The sequence below is a fragment of the Macaca mulatta genome, chromosome 6 (assembly GCF_049350105.2).
Source record: "Macaca mulatta isolate MMU2019108-1 chromosome 6, T2T-MMU8v2.0, whole genome shotgun sequence".
NCBI lineage: Eukaryota > Metazoa > Chordata > Mammalia > Primates > Cercopithecidae > Macaca > Macaca mulatta.
In genome coordinates, this window is record NC_133411.1 from 130683968 (window position 1) to 130694909 (window position 10942).

The 10942-nt window shown below is 34.9% G+C and overlaps 1 pseudogene; it reads right to left on the reverse strand.

Moving 5' to 3' along the window:
* Positions 1–1651: 1651 nt before the first annotated feature.
* On the reverse strand, positions 1652–8161 carry LOC100424945 (putative ribosome biogenesis protein RLP24 pseudogene; annotated as a pseudogene).
* Positions 8162–10942: the final 2781 nt, after the last annotated feature.

The following is a 10942-nucleotide window of genomic DNA, read 5'->3' on the forward strand; positions in this document are numbered from 1 at the left end:
TATCAGAACATTTCACGCACCCCATAAACATATATATCTACTATGTACCCCCAAATTTTAATTAATAAAAAATAATAATGTTAATAATTTAATTATTTAATTAATAATTAAAGCAAGTCGACCTTATGATTAATGATGAATGTGCTGCAAGCTTGGGTTATTTTTGTTTCTCCCCTTCCCTTCTTCAATGATTTATTTCATAAAGTGTATAGGAATAGTTTCAATACTATATTTCTTTGGCCTAGAATACATACTAGGTCGAATACTATATATTACCATATTTACAATATATACAATATATACGATACTATATATTAATAACAGTTATTTTTCCCTATTTAGGGAAAAAAATAACACAGGAAGGAATCCAAGCAAATGTACAATTGTTACAGAAATGATCATAATGAAGCATTGAAATATTCAAAGTAGATATTAATAACAATAATTCGATCATTAATTGGACAAAACTAATAGACAAATTGGTCCTATAATTTCAACCTACAGTTTAAAGAATCTGTCATTCAAATACCTAACACATTTTATATTATTTCTGTTAAAAAGTCAAACATTAATGTAAACATTCATTAGTTTGAGTGTGTGGTGAAGTAGATTGAATTTAGTAATAGGTTATTTTAAAAGATATGCAATACAATGAAAGAACCTGAAGGGATCTCAGGAAGGGTGGTATTTTACCATCTATTGATCACATTAATAGACATAGAATGGCACAGAATCTAAGTGAGTAAAAAAACTAAGACAAACTGTCACACTTTGGGAAATTTAAGGGTTTTTTCTTCTTTTGTTTTTTACTTTTAAAATAGTTTTAATTTATGTGCAAATACTAAACAGTGTTCTACCCATAAATTCTATTTTCCAAAAACAATTAGGAGCTTTTTAAAGAAGAAAACCACACAATTAATTTTAAAATATACTGGAATTCCTCTGCTTCTAGATCATTGCTAAGCTAGAAAAATGAAAATTTTTCTGCCAGGAATCACGAGTTAGAACTGAGTATTCTTCAAAGCAGAAATTATAGAGTTTAGTGCCATTTCAGGCAAATATTATTCACCTCTCATCTCCAACATCCACAGTTACCTATAAGAACGATTAAACCAGGTCAAAAATAGTCCAGCATAATTAGGCTTCATCAAACAAGGCTATTATTTTCTTCTAAGATGCTAATACACTAAAACAGGAAACACTGAAATCAAAATAAAGGATATTATTTGAGAATACCTGTCTTACAGATAGTTAGTTCCTTATCGTATTCCCCTTCTATAACACTAATAAAGGAAATATTTTACTGCAAAGGATATTTCATTTTGTATATCACTTGTCATGAATTTTTTTCATTAATTATATAAATGCCTCCTGCTGCCATTATCCAAATAATGTGACCATTTTTTTGTCCACAACTCATTTCTGTATTTACAAACAGAATTTTCATGATTTACACAAGTACATCTATCAGTGAAGGTTTAGCACTAAGAAGCAAGCTAACATTCATAATATCTGATGTTTTACAGACAGCAGTGTAGGAGAAACATTTTTAATCACCTTTTAAGTGACCATATTTAAAAAAATAAATAATTTAGAAGTTGTTAGTCTCCAAAGGATATTTTCAAGTATACATGCAGAAATGTGAAGGTTTTTAAGAAACATCTTCCATGTCCACATCCTGTTGTAATTGCTGTACCATTTTCTCTTACGGCTGCTTTCCTTTGCCTGCAAGAGGCGCTTGGATAAGATGGATGTTTTGCTTGACTTTTTTGATCTCCTGAACTTTCTGTAGCTCTTTATTTTTCTTCAATCTGTTCATTATAAATTTAGCTTGACGTTTCTGTTTGATCTCTTCATTACATCAGTAGTTTTATTCCATAGCACTTGCTGGTACTTTGTAGGTTCATGTTTATGTTTTTCGAAATCAAATGAATTATTCACTGTAAGCTCTTTACCAGTTTCTTTCTGGAATGCTTTGGTCCACCTGAACTTGCAAGGATTGTGTTTCTTTTTAAAGTTTTTATGATATTTGTATTTACAAAATCTGAACACCTTGCAATCATTGCAAACAAACATCATGCAGTGGCCAGGGTTCAGGGTTCATGGGCCCTGTACAAAAATTACATTTCCAGATAGGCACGTTGAACCTGCGCGGTTCCCACCAACCAAATACCAAGCTTAAGTGGAAGTTGAAATTTAAGTTTTGAGTTTACATTACAACCAATAATTCTTCATTCTTGGATCTATTAAAAGGATCTAGAATCTAGCTATTAATAATATCATTTTTTAAAAATCAAATAATTTTGCAATATTCTCTTCTTTCATATGGGTATATGTGTATATAAAACTTAATAAATTTATGTAATAAAGATCTTTTATTAAGAAATGTACAAATATGTTTATATATTTATATTAAATATATATTATTTATATATTTAACTTCATATATCATTTGATAATGCTTACAGAGACACATATCCTATATTATAACAGAGTACTTATTTCAATCCAAAATATTTAGATGGCGGATAGAATATAGTTCATTACCATTATTTACTTTTTCACACATTTATGACGCTAAAGAAATTTCTAGAAACATAGATGATAGCTGGGTAGATGGATGGATAGATGAATGAATAGATGTTCATAGTATTTGGCACCATTCCAAAGTGTTTTGTCTTAGCTTAAAGGAAAAGAAAAAAATACCGATAGAGGCAGATTTTAATTTTTAAAGAAATAGTTGGAAATAAATGAATATGAAGGAAGTTTACATCAAAGATATTTGACACTATCTAAATACAAAAGGCAGGGCTAATTAAGCAACATTCTTTGATATAGAAGACTACTCCCTCCTACTCATTACTGTTTTTTTCCATCTGTGTTCTGGTTTTTGATTTCTAGTATAACTAAGGAATTAAATTTCTAGTTGTATTTAATTTTAATCCAAACAGCCCCCTGTGGCTAAATAGTTACAGTATTGACCAGGTAACCTATATTCTGCCCCAAAGCAAACTACCCAAACAACATGGAATATTCTGTCTAGAAAGTGCCCACTCTATGTCTAGAAAGATGTCCAGGCCTGGTTTCTTGCTTCCCCTCCAGTATTAGATCACGTTTTTAACCTGTTATTTTCTTCTCTTGGCATTATTCCTTAATGAAAAACAGTGAATTATGTATATAAATTTATAGCAGCTTAAATGGAAGAAGAAGTTATTTAAAACGTGTGACCATGCTTCCTGAAATGATTTCTAACCTTTACATTTGGAGAACAAGCTAAGAGATGGCATTTGCAAAGATTTCCTAGGATGTTACTAACATTAACTATTTAAGATTTGCTCTGTGCCCTATTAATAAAAAGTGACTTTTCTCTTATTTGCAGCAAGGAAAAATTGGTCTTACTTGCAATATAAATCAAAAAGCTGGTCTCAAATCTGTGTGTTGTGATCTCACCTCTCAAAAATAAACAGTCCCTCACACTGAGTCCCTCTTGTGACACCGGGAGGTGGAACCAGCCACACATGGCCTCCTGTTCTCATATGCTGCTTCAGTTAATACTAAGGTTCAGTAGTTGCTGCCAGAGAGGCTAAAAAGGAGAAAGACATAACCATTTGATCCTCTGCTTCTAAATCTGCTTTTCCACCATGGCATCTTCTTTCTTCTCACCCTGCCCACTGTTGCCCAGCCCACAGAGTCACCAGAAAACTTGTCTGGAATGTGAGAGAACTGAAGAACATAAATGGTAGATGGGCAGGTTCAATCCTATAGAGAGTTGTGCATTCTTCATTCACCTGTATGGTATTTGGAAGGCAATACACAACACAACTGTTCATTGCGCAGGCTATGGAGTCAGACAGAGGTGGCCTCAGATCTCAGCTTAAATATGACCTTTGGCAAGTTATTGAACTTGAAGCTCATTGTGTCTATGTTTTCTCAACAGTAAAATGGAGATATTAAAAGCTGCTTCAGAGAATAATTATTAGGACAATTTAAATAATACATATGAATTTGTTACCCTGTCTGTGGCATAGAGCCTCCAAATGACAGCTATAATAATTTTTAAAAGGACCAAATAAGTGTAGGTATAACTTAATAACAATGATCTTAGGAAGTGTTCATTACCCAGCTGTATATCCCTGCTGAAATCCCTATGTTGAATTCTGCTCTTTATTAAAATTGCAAGCCAATTATGGGGGCATTTAATATGTCAGTTGTTTAATTTTGAAAAATGAATGTTACCTTTGTAAAACCATCTGGTCAAGAATTTACATTACACTACACTTAACACAGAGACTTCCATTGTACTTAGAATGTCTTCATCAAGTTTATTAAAAAGATGTAAGGCTTAGGGAAATTTACATCTGATATTCAATTACCAGGTTTGTTTGTTTTTTTTTACAAATAGGAACTCTATGTGTTTAAGGCTTACAACATGATGTTTTGATATATAATGTATACATTGTGAAATTATTGTCATAATCAAGCTGATTAATGTATCTATCAACTCAGATACCATTTTCTTTTCTTCTCTCTTTTTCTGTGTGGTAACAACCCTTAAGGTTTATCCTCTCAGAAAATTTTAAATGTACAATACACTATTGTTAACCATAGCCACCATCCTGTATATTAGAGCTACATAACTCACTCATCTTGTGTAACTGTAGAATCACTATTAGCAAAAAGACAAAGATAAGTGCTGGTAACGATGTAGAGGAAAGAAAAACTTATACGCTGTTGATGGAAATGTAAATTGGTATAGCCATTATGGAAAACAGCCTGGAGATTTCACCAAAAGTAGAAAATAGAAATAACATATGATCCAGCAATCCCTCCTCTGGGTATATATACAAAGGAAATAAAATCTTCATTTCAAAGAGATATCTGCACCCCCATGTTCATTGCAACATTATTCACAATAACCAAATTATGAAAACAACCTGAATGTTCATTGACAGATGAATGGTAATAAACACACACACACACACACACACACCCCAAATATTATTTATCCTTTGAAAAGAATGAATTTCTGCCATTTGCAACAATATGGATGTATCTTGAGGACATAACACTAAGTAAAATAAGGCAGACACAGAAAAACAAATACTGTATGATCTCACAAGTATGTACTAAAGCAAAATCCCACACCAAAAGAGAGGGAAAGGAAGGCAGCTATGAAGGCAGTTAGGGTAGATCCTCAGTAGAATTCTTTCCAACAAAGAGCAGCCTGAAAAACCAAGCTGCAAGCACAGATAAGGAAGCAAAGTCTACCATAAAAAGACCTTTGTCCATTCAGTATGATATTGACTGTGAGTTTGTCATAAACATCTCTTACTATTTTGAGATATGTTCCACCAATACCTCGCTTATTGAGAGTTTTTAGCATGAAGAGGTGTTGAATTTTATTGAAGACCTTTTCTGCATCTATTGAGATAATCATGAGGTTTTTGTCATTGGTACTGTTTATGTGATGGATTACATTTATTGATTTGTGTATGTTGAACCAGACTTGCATCCCAAGGATGAAGCTGACTTGATTATGGTGGATACGCTTTTTATGTCTGTTGGATTTGGTTTCCCAGTATTTTATTGAGTATTTTCGCATCAATGTTCATCAGGGATATTGGCCTGGATTTTCCTTTTTTTTGTTGTTGTTGTATCTCTGCCAGATTTTGGTATCAGGATTATACTGGCCTCATAAAATGAGTTAGGGAGGATCCCCTCTTTTTCTGTTGCTTGTAATAATTTCAGAAGGAATGGTACTAAGTCTTCTTTGTAGCTCTAGTAGAATTTGGCTGTGAATCCATCTGATCTAAGGCTTTTTTTGGTTGGTAGGCTATTAATTACTGCCACAATTTCAGAAGCATTCCCTTTGAAAACTGGCAAAAGACAAGGATGCCCTCTTTCACCACTCCTATTCAACGTAGTATTGGAAGTTCTTGCCACAGCAATCAGGTAAGAGAAAGAAATAATGGATATTCAAATAGGAAGAGAGAAAGTCAAATTATCTCTGTTTGCACATCACATGATTGTATGTTTAGAAAACCCTATCGTTTCAGCACAAAATCTCCTTAAGCTGATGAGCAGCTTCAGCAATGTCTCAGGATACAAAATCAATGTGCAAAAATCACAAGCATTCCTATAAACCAATAATAGACAAAACAGAGAGCCAAATCATGAGTGAACTCCCATTCACAATTCCTTCAAAGATAATAAAATACCTGGGGATACTACTTACAAGAGAGGTGAAGGACCTCTTCAAGGAGAACTACAAACCACTGCTCAAGAAAATAAGAAAGGACAAAAACAAATGGAAAAACATTCCATGCTCATGGATGGGAAGAATCAGTGTCATGAAAACGGCCATACAGCCCAAAGTAATTTATAGATTAAATGCTATCCCCATCAAGCTACCACTGCGTTTCTTCACAGAATTAGAAAAATCTACTTTAAATTTCATATGGAACCAAAGAAGAGCCTGTGTAGCCAAGAGAATCCTAAGCAAAAAGAATAAAGCTGGAGGCATCATACTACCTGACTTCAAACTATACGACAAGACTACAGTAACCAAAACAGCATGGTACTGAAACCAAAACAGATACATAGATCAATGGAACAGAACAGAGCCTTCAGAAATAACACCACACATCTACAACCATCTGATCTTTGACAAACCTGACAAAAACAAGCAATGGGGGAAAGGATTACCTATTTAATAAATTGTGTTGGGAAAACAGGCTAGCCATATGCAGAAAACTGAAACGGGATCCCTTCCTTACACCTTATACAAAAATTAACTCAAGATGGGCTAAAGACTTAAATGTAAGACCTAAAACTATAAAAACCCTAGAATAAAACCTAGGCAATACCATTCAGGACATAGGCATGGGCAGAGACTTCATGAATAAAACACCAAAAGCAATGGCAACAAAATCAAAAATTTGGCAAATGGGAGCTAATTAAACTAAAGAACTTCTAAACAGCAAAAGAAACTATCATCAGAGTGAACAGGCAACCTACAGAATCGAAGAAAATTTTTGCAATCTACCCATCTGACAAAGGGCTAATATCCAGAATCTACAAAGAACTTAAATTTACAAGAAAAAAAAAAAAAAAAAAACAACCCCATCAAAAAGTGGGCAAAGGATATGAACAGACACTTCTCAAAAGAAGACATTTATATGGCCAACAAACACGTGAAAAAAACTCATAATCACTGGTCATTAGAGAAATGCAAATCAAAACCACAATGAGAGTCCATCTGATACCAGTTAGAAGAACGATCATTAAAAGTCAGGAAACAACGGATGCTAGAGAAGATGTGGAGAAAAAGGAACACTTTTACACTGTTGATGGGAGTGTAAATTAGTTCAACCATTGTGAAAGACAGTATGGTGATTCCTCAAGGATCTAGAACTAGAAATACCATTTGACCCAGCACTCCCATTACTGGGTATATATCCAAAGAATTATAAACCATTCTACTACAAAGACACATGCACATGTATGTTTACTGCAACATTGTTCACAATAGCAAAGACTTGGAACCAACCCAAATGCCTATCAGTGATAGACTGGATTAAGAAAATGTGGCACATATATACCATGGATACTATGCGGCCATATAAAAAGGATGAGTTCATGTCCTTTGCAGGACATGGATGAAGCTGGAAACTATCATTCTCAGCAAACTATCACAGGAACAGTAAACCAAACACCGCATATACTCACTCATAAGTCGAGTTGAACAATGAGAACACATGGACACAGGGAAGGGAACATCACACACCGGGGCCTGACAGAGGGTGGCTACTAGGGGAGGGATAGCATTAGGAGAAATGCCTAATGTAGATGACGGGTTGATGGGTGCAGCGAACCATCATGGCACGTGTATACCTATGTAACAAACTTGCATGTTCTGCATATGTATCCCAGAACTTAAAGTATAATAATAATAATAATAATACCTTTGTCTTTTCTGCAACCAGTGAGTTCTGTCCATACACAGTTGGCTTCAGTGAACACATTCTTTTCCTTTTTGGGCATACTCAGATAAGGGAACTTACATAGGGGACTTCCTTAAGATACGCTTGCAGCTGCACAGATCAGAGGATTTACACAAACCAAACACGTCCACAGTGGTAAATTCCATCTGCTGACACATGTGTAGTAAGGGAAATAAAACAATGAAGTAACTCAGGATAAGGACCCACATGCTCACTAGAGGGGCAGGGTGGAGCTGTTGTAAATTTCTGCTTTATGCAAATAAGATACCCAGTCCTGTTTTTTTCACCTTATGCAAATGAAACACCCCACCCCATTCACTTTTGCATAAAAGTCTTTGTACTCAACTGTGAAATGCCAACCTTCCTTGGGCCCCTCCCCACAGTGGAGAGCTTTTCTCTCTCGCTTATTAAACTTTCACTCAAACTCACCATCGGTGACCATGCCCCTTATTCTTCTTGGTCATGAGACAAAGAACTTTGGGTAATACCTCAGACAAGACTACTTCACTAATATCTCCCCAACTTCACTAATTCTTTGTACCATTACTTCTAGGATTTCCCTTACTGACTGTTGAGTTAAAGTCTCATCTTTGTTTCTCCACTTAATTACCAATATTTTCCTTTATACACAAAAATAATTGAGCATTATTTCTCTGTGTGTGGTAGGGGCAGGGCGTGGTGAGGTAGTGGGGAATTTAGCAGTTTAAGCTAGAAGTAACAGGTGGGTAGGACAGGCATGTGACTAAAATCCAGTACATACACAAAGCCCCTGTGCTTTCATCTGGAATATGCTCTTCTCCTCCTTGTCTGCTGGTGATAACCATCTAGTTTTCAAAACACTGTACGTTTCCAGAGAACAAGGATTTTGTCATGCTCGTTACTATATCTCTAGCCTGGAAAATATCATGCAATCTTTAAATAGTTGTTGAATTAATGAACAAATATATTCTTTTTATTTTCCTATACCTTATAGGATGACCTTCATCCCTACCAAAAAATGGCCACTCTTTCCTTTATACCCCATTAGAATACCCTTTATGCATACCTTTATTAGAAATTAAAATACTGATGTACTTATTTGAGTCCATCACTTTACTAGACTGTGAGATCCTTGAGGAAACACCTTGAGAAAACACAATGTACTAATTTCTAACGTTTCTAATCCAATGTACATGGTGAAAAACAAAATGCCTGTTGAATCAACGACTGAGTAAATGGGCAACATTAACAAGCCCTTCACATTCACAGTGTCTTTCTGTTCCTCTTTTTTAAGAGCACTATTGTATGTAAGGTTTCAGGAAGCAGAAACAAGTAAAGCAGCACAAATTTTATCACTGTGAAGAACATGCCTTACCCTCCAAGCAAAAGTATTTTTCAGCCCATTCCTGTTCCTTTCTCTGCTGGCTGTCCACTGGAGAAACTGGTGTTCAACACACCCTGTCTCTGAAGAACACCAGAGAACTTTGGTAAAGATCCTGACATAAGACTTTGACTGATTTGTTCCAAAGACACAATTATAAAACAAGTCTCTATGGAATATACTACTTGGCTCTGTTTTAATATCCTTTAATCACAACACATATAATTCTTTTGCTTGGAGATCACATAAAGACTATGCCCAAAACAGTCAGATATACTGCACTTTCATCTCCTTAATAAACTTTGCTATACTTTGTCTTTTCCAGTAAATTACAAATGAGTCACAGTTTGGAAATAATTCTAAAAGAAAGCACTTTCCAAGCATGGAAGTGGTAAATATAAACTTCAGTGTATGACCATCTGTCAGAGTTAATTACCGTCAGGGATTTCTTCCTTAATTATTTGTTTCTATAGCCAATGTAAAGCAAAATTCAAAGAGTGAACTTTGAATAGTAGCAAATTCTTTATATATTTACCAACTTGTTTCCAACACTAATTAATTTTCTTCTATATAAAATAATTATATATATTTTTTTTCTATATGAAACAAACAAAGTGAAATTTTCTAAGTTCCATTCTCTGGAAGTAACCCTAGTGAACATTAATTTTTTTTTCAATAACTTGCTTTTAATAGCATGTAGGGTTGCTTATCATTTTTAGGTTTGCCTAATTTTATTAGGGTTGCCTCAAAGTTTTAAATAAATTTGGTTGAGTAAAACAGGCATCACTAATTTGCTTATGTTGATGCAGGGTCATTTTAAACATGCAATATAGACAAGCATTCTCTACAATAACCTTGAATAATTACAATGACAGCATTTTTTGCCCTCTTCTGCTTTCTCATATGACAGTGAAGTGGCTAATTGCTCTGCAACATAGCCTATTACAGCCACAGTTAATTAACTGCAATAATTATCTATGGGACATTTTTGTATAATTAGAAAGTTTCAGATATAACAAATAAAATTTGCTTCCCCTTTTGAGGTGTGCAGCTGTATTATATTCAGCAAACACACATTGTTATTTGTGGTAAGTACACTCAATTATGATTATCCTCTAGCACCATGAAAGTGAGTTAGGAATCCACTTGGGGACAAGTTACTAAAAGTTTTCTTTGAAATAATAGTCACGCTCAACATGTTTTTCTTTTGAAAGTGGTGGATACGGCTGGGCATGGTGGCTCACATCTGTAGTACCAGCACTTTGGGAGGCCAAGGCAGGCAGATCATGAGGTCGAGAGATCAAGACCATCCTGGCCAACATGGTGAAACCTCGTCTCTACTAAAAATATAAAAATTAGCTGGGTGTGGTCGTGGGTGCCTGTAATCCCAGCTACTCGGGAGGCTGAGGCAGGAGAATTGTTTGAACCCAGGAGGTGGAGGTTGCAGTGAGCCAAGATTGCCCCACTGTACTCCAGCCAGGTGACAGAGTAAGACTCCGTCTCAAAAAAGAAAAAGAAAAAAAAAGTAGTGGATACTTATAACCATTATAAAACTCACGGTGTAAACAAAAAATAGCCT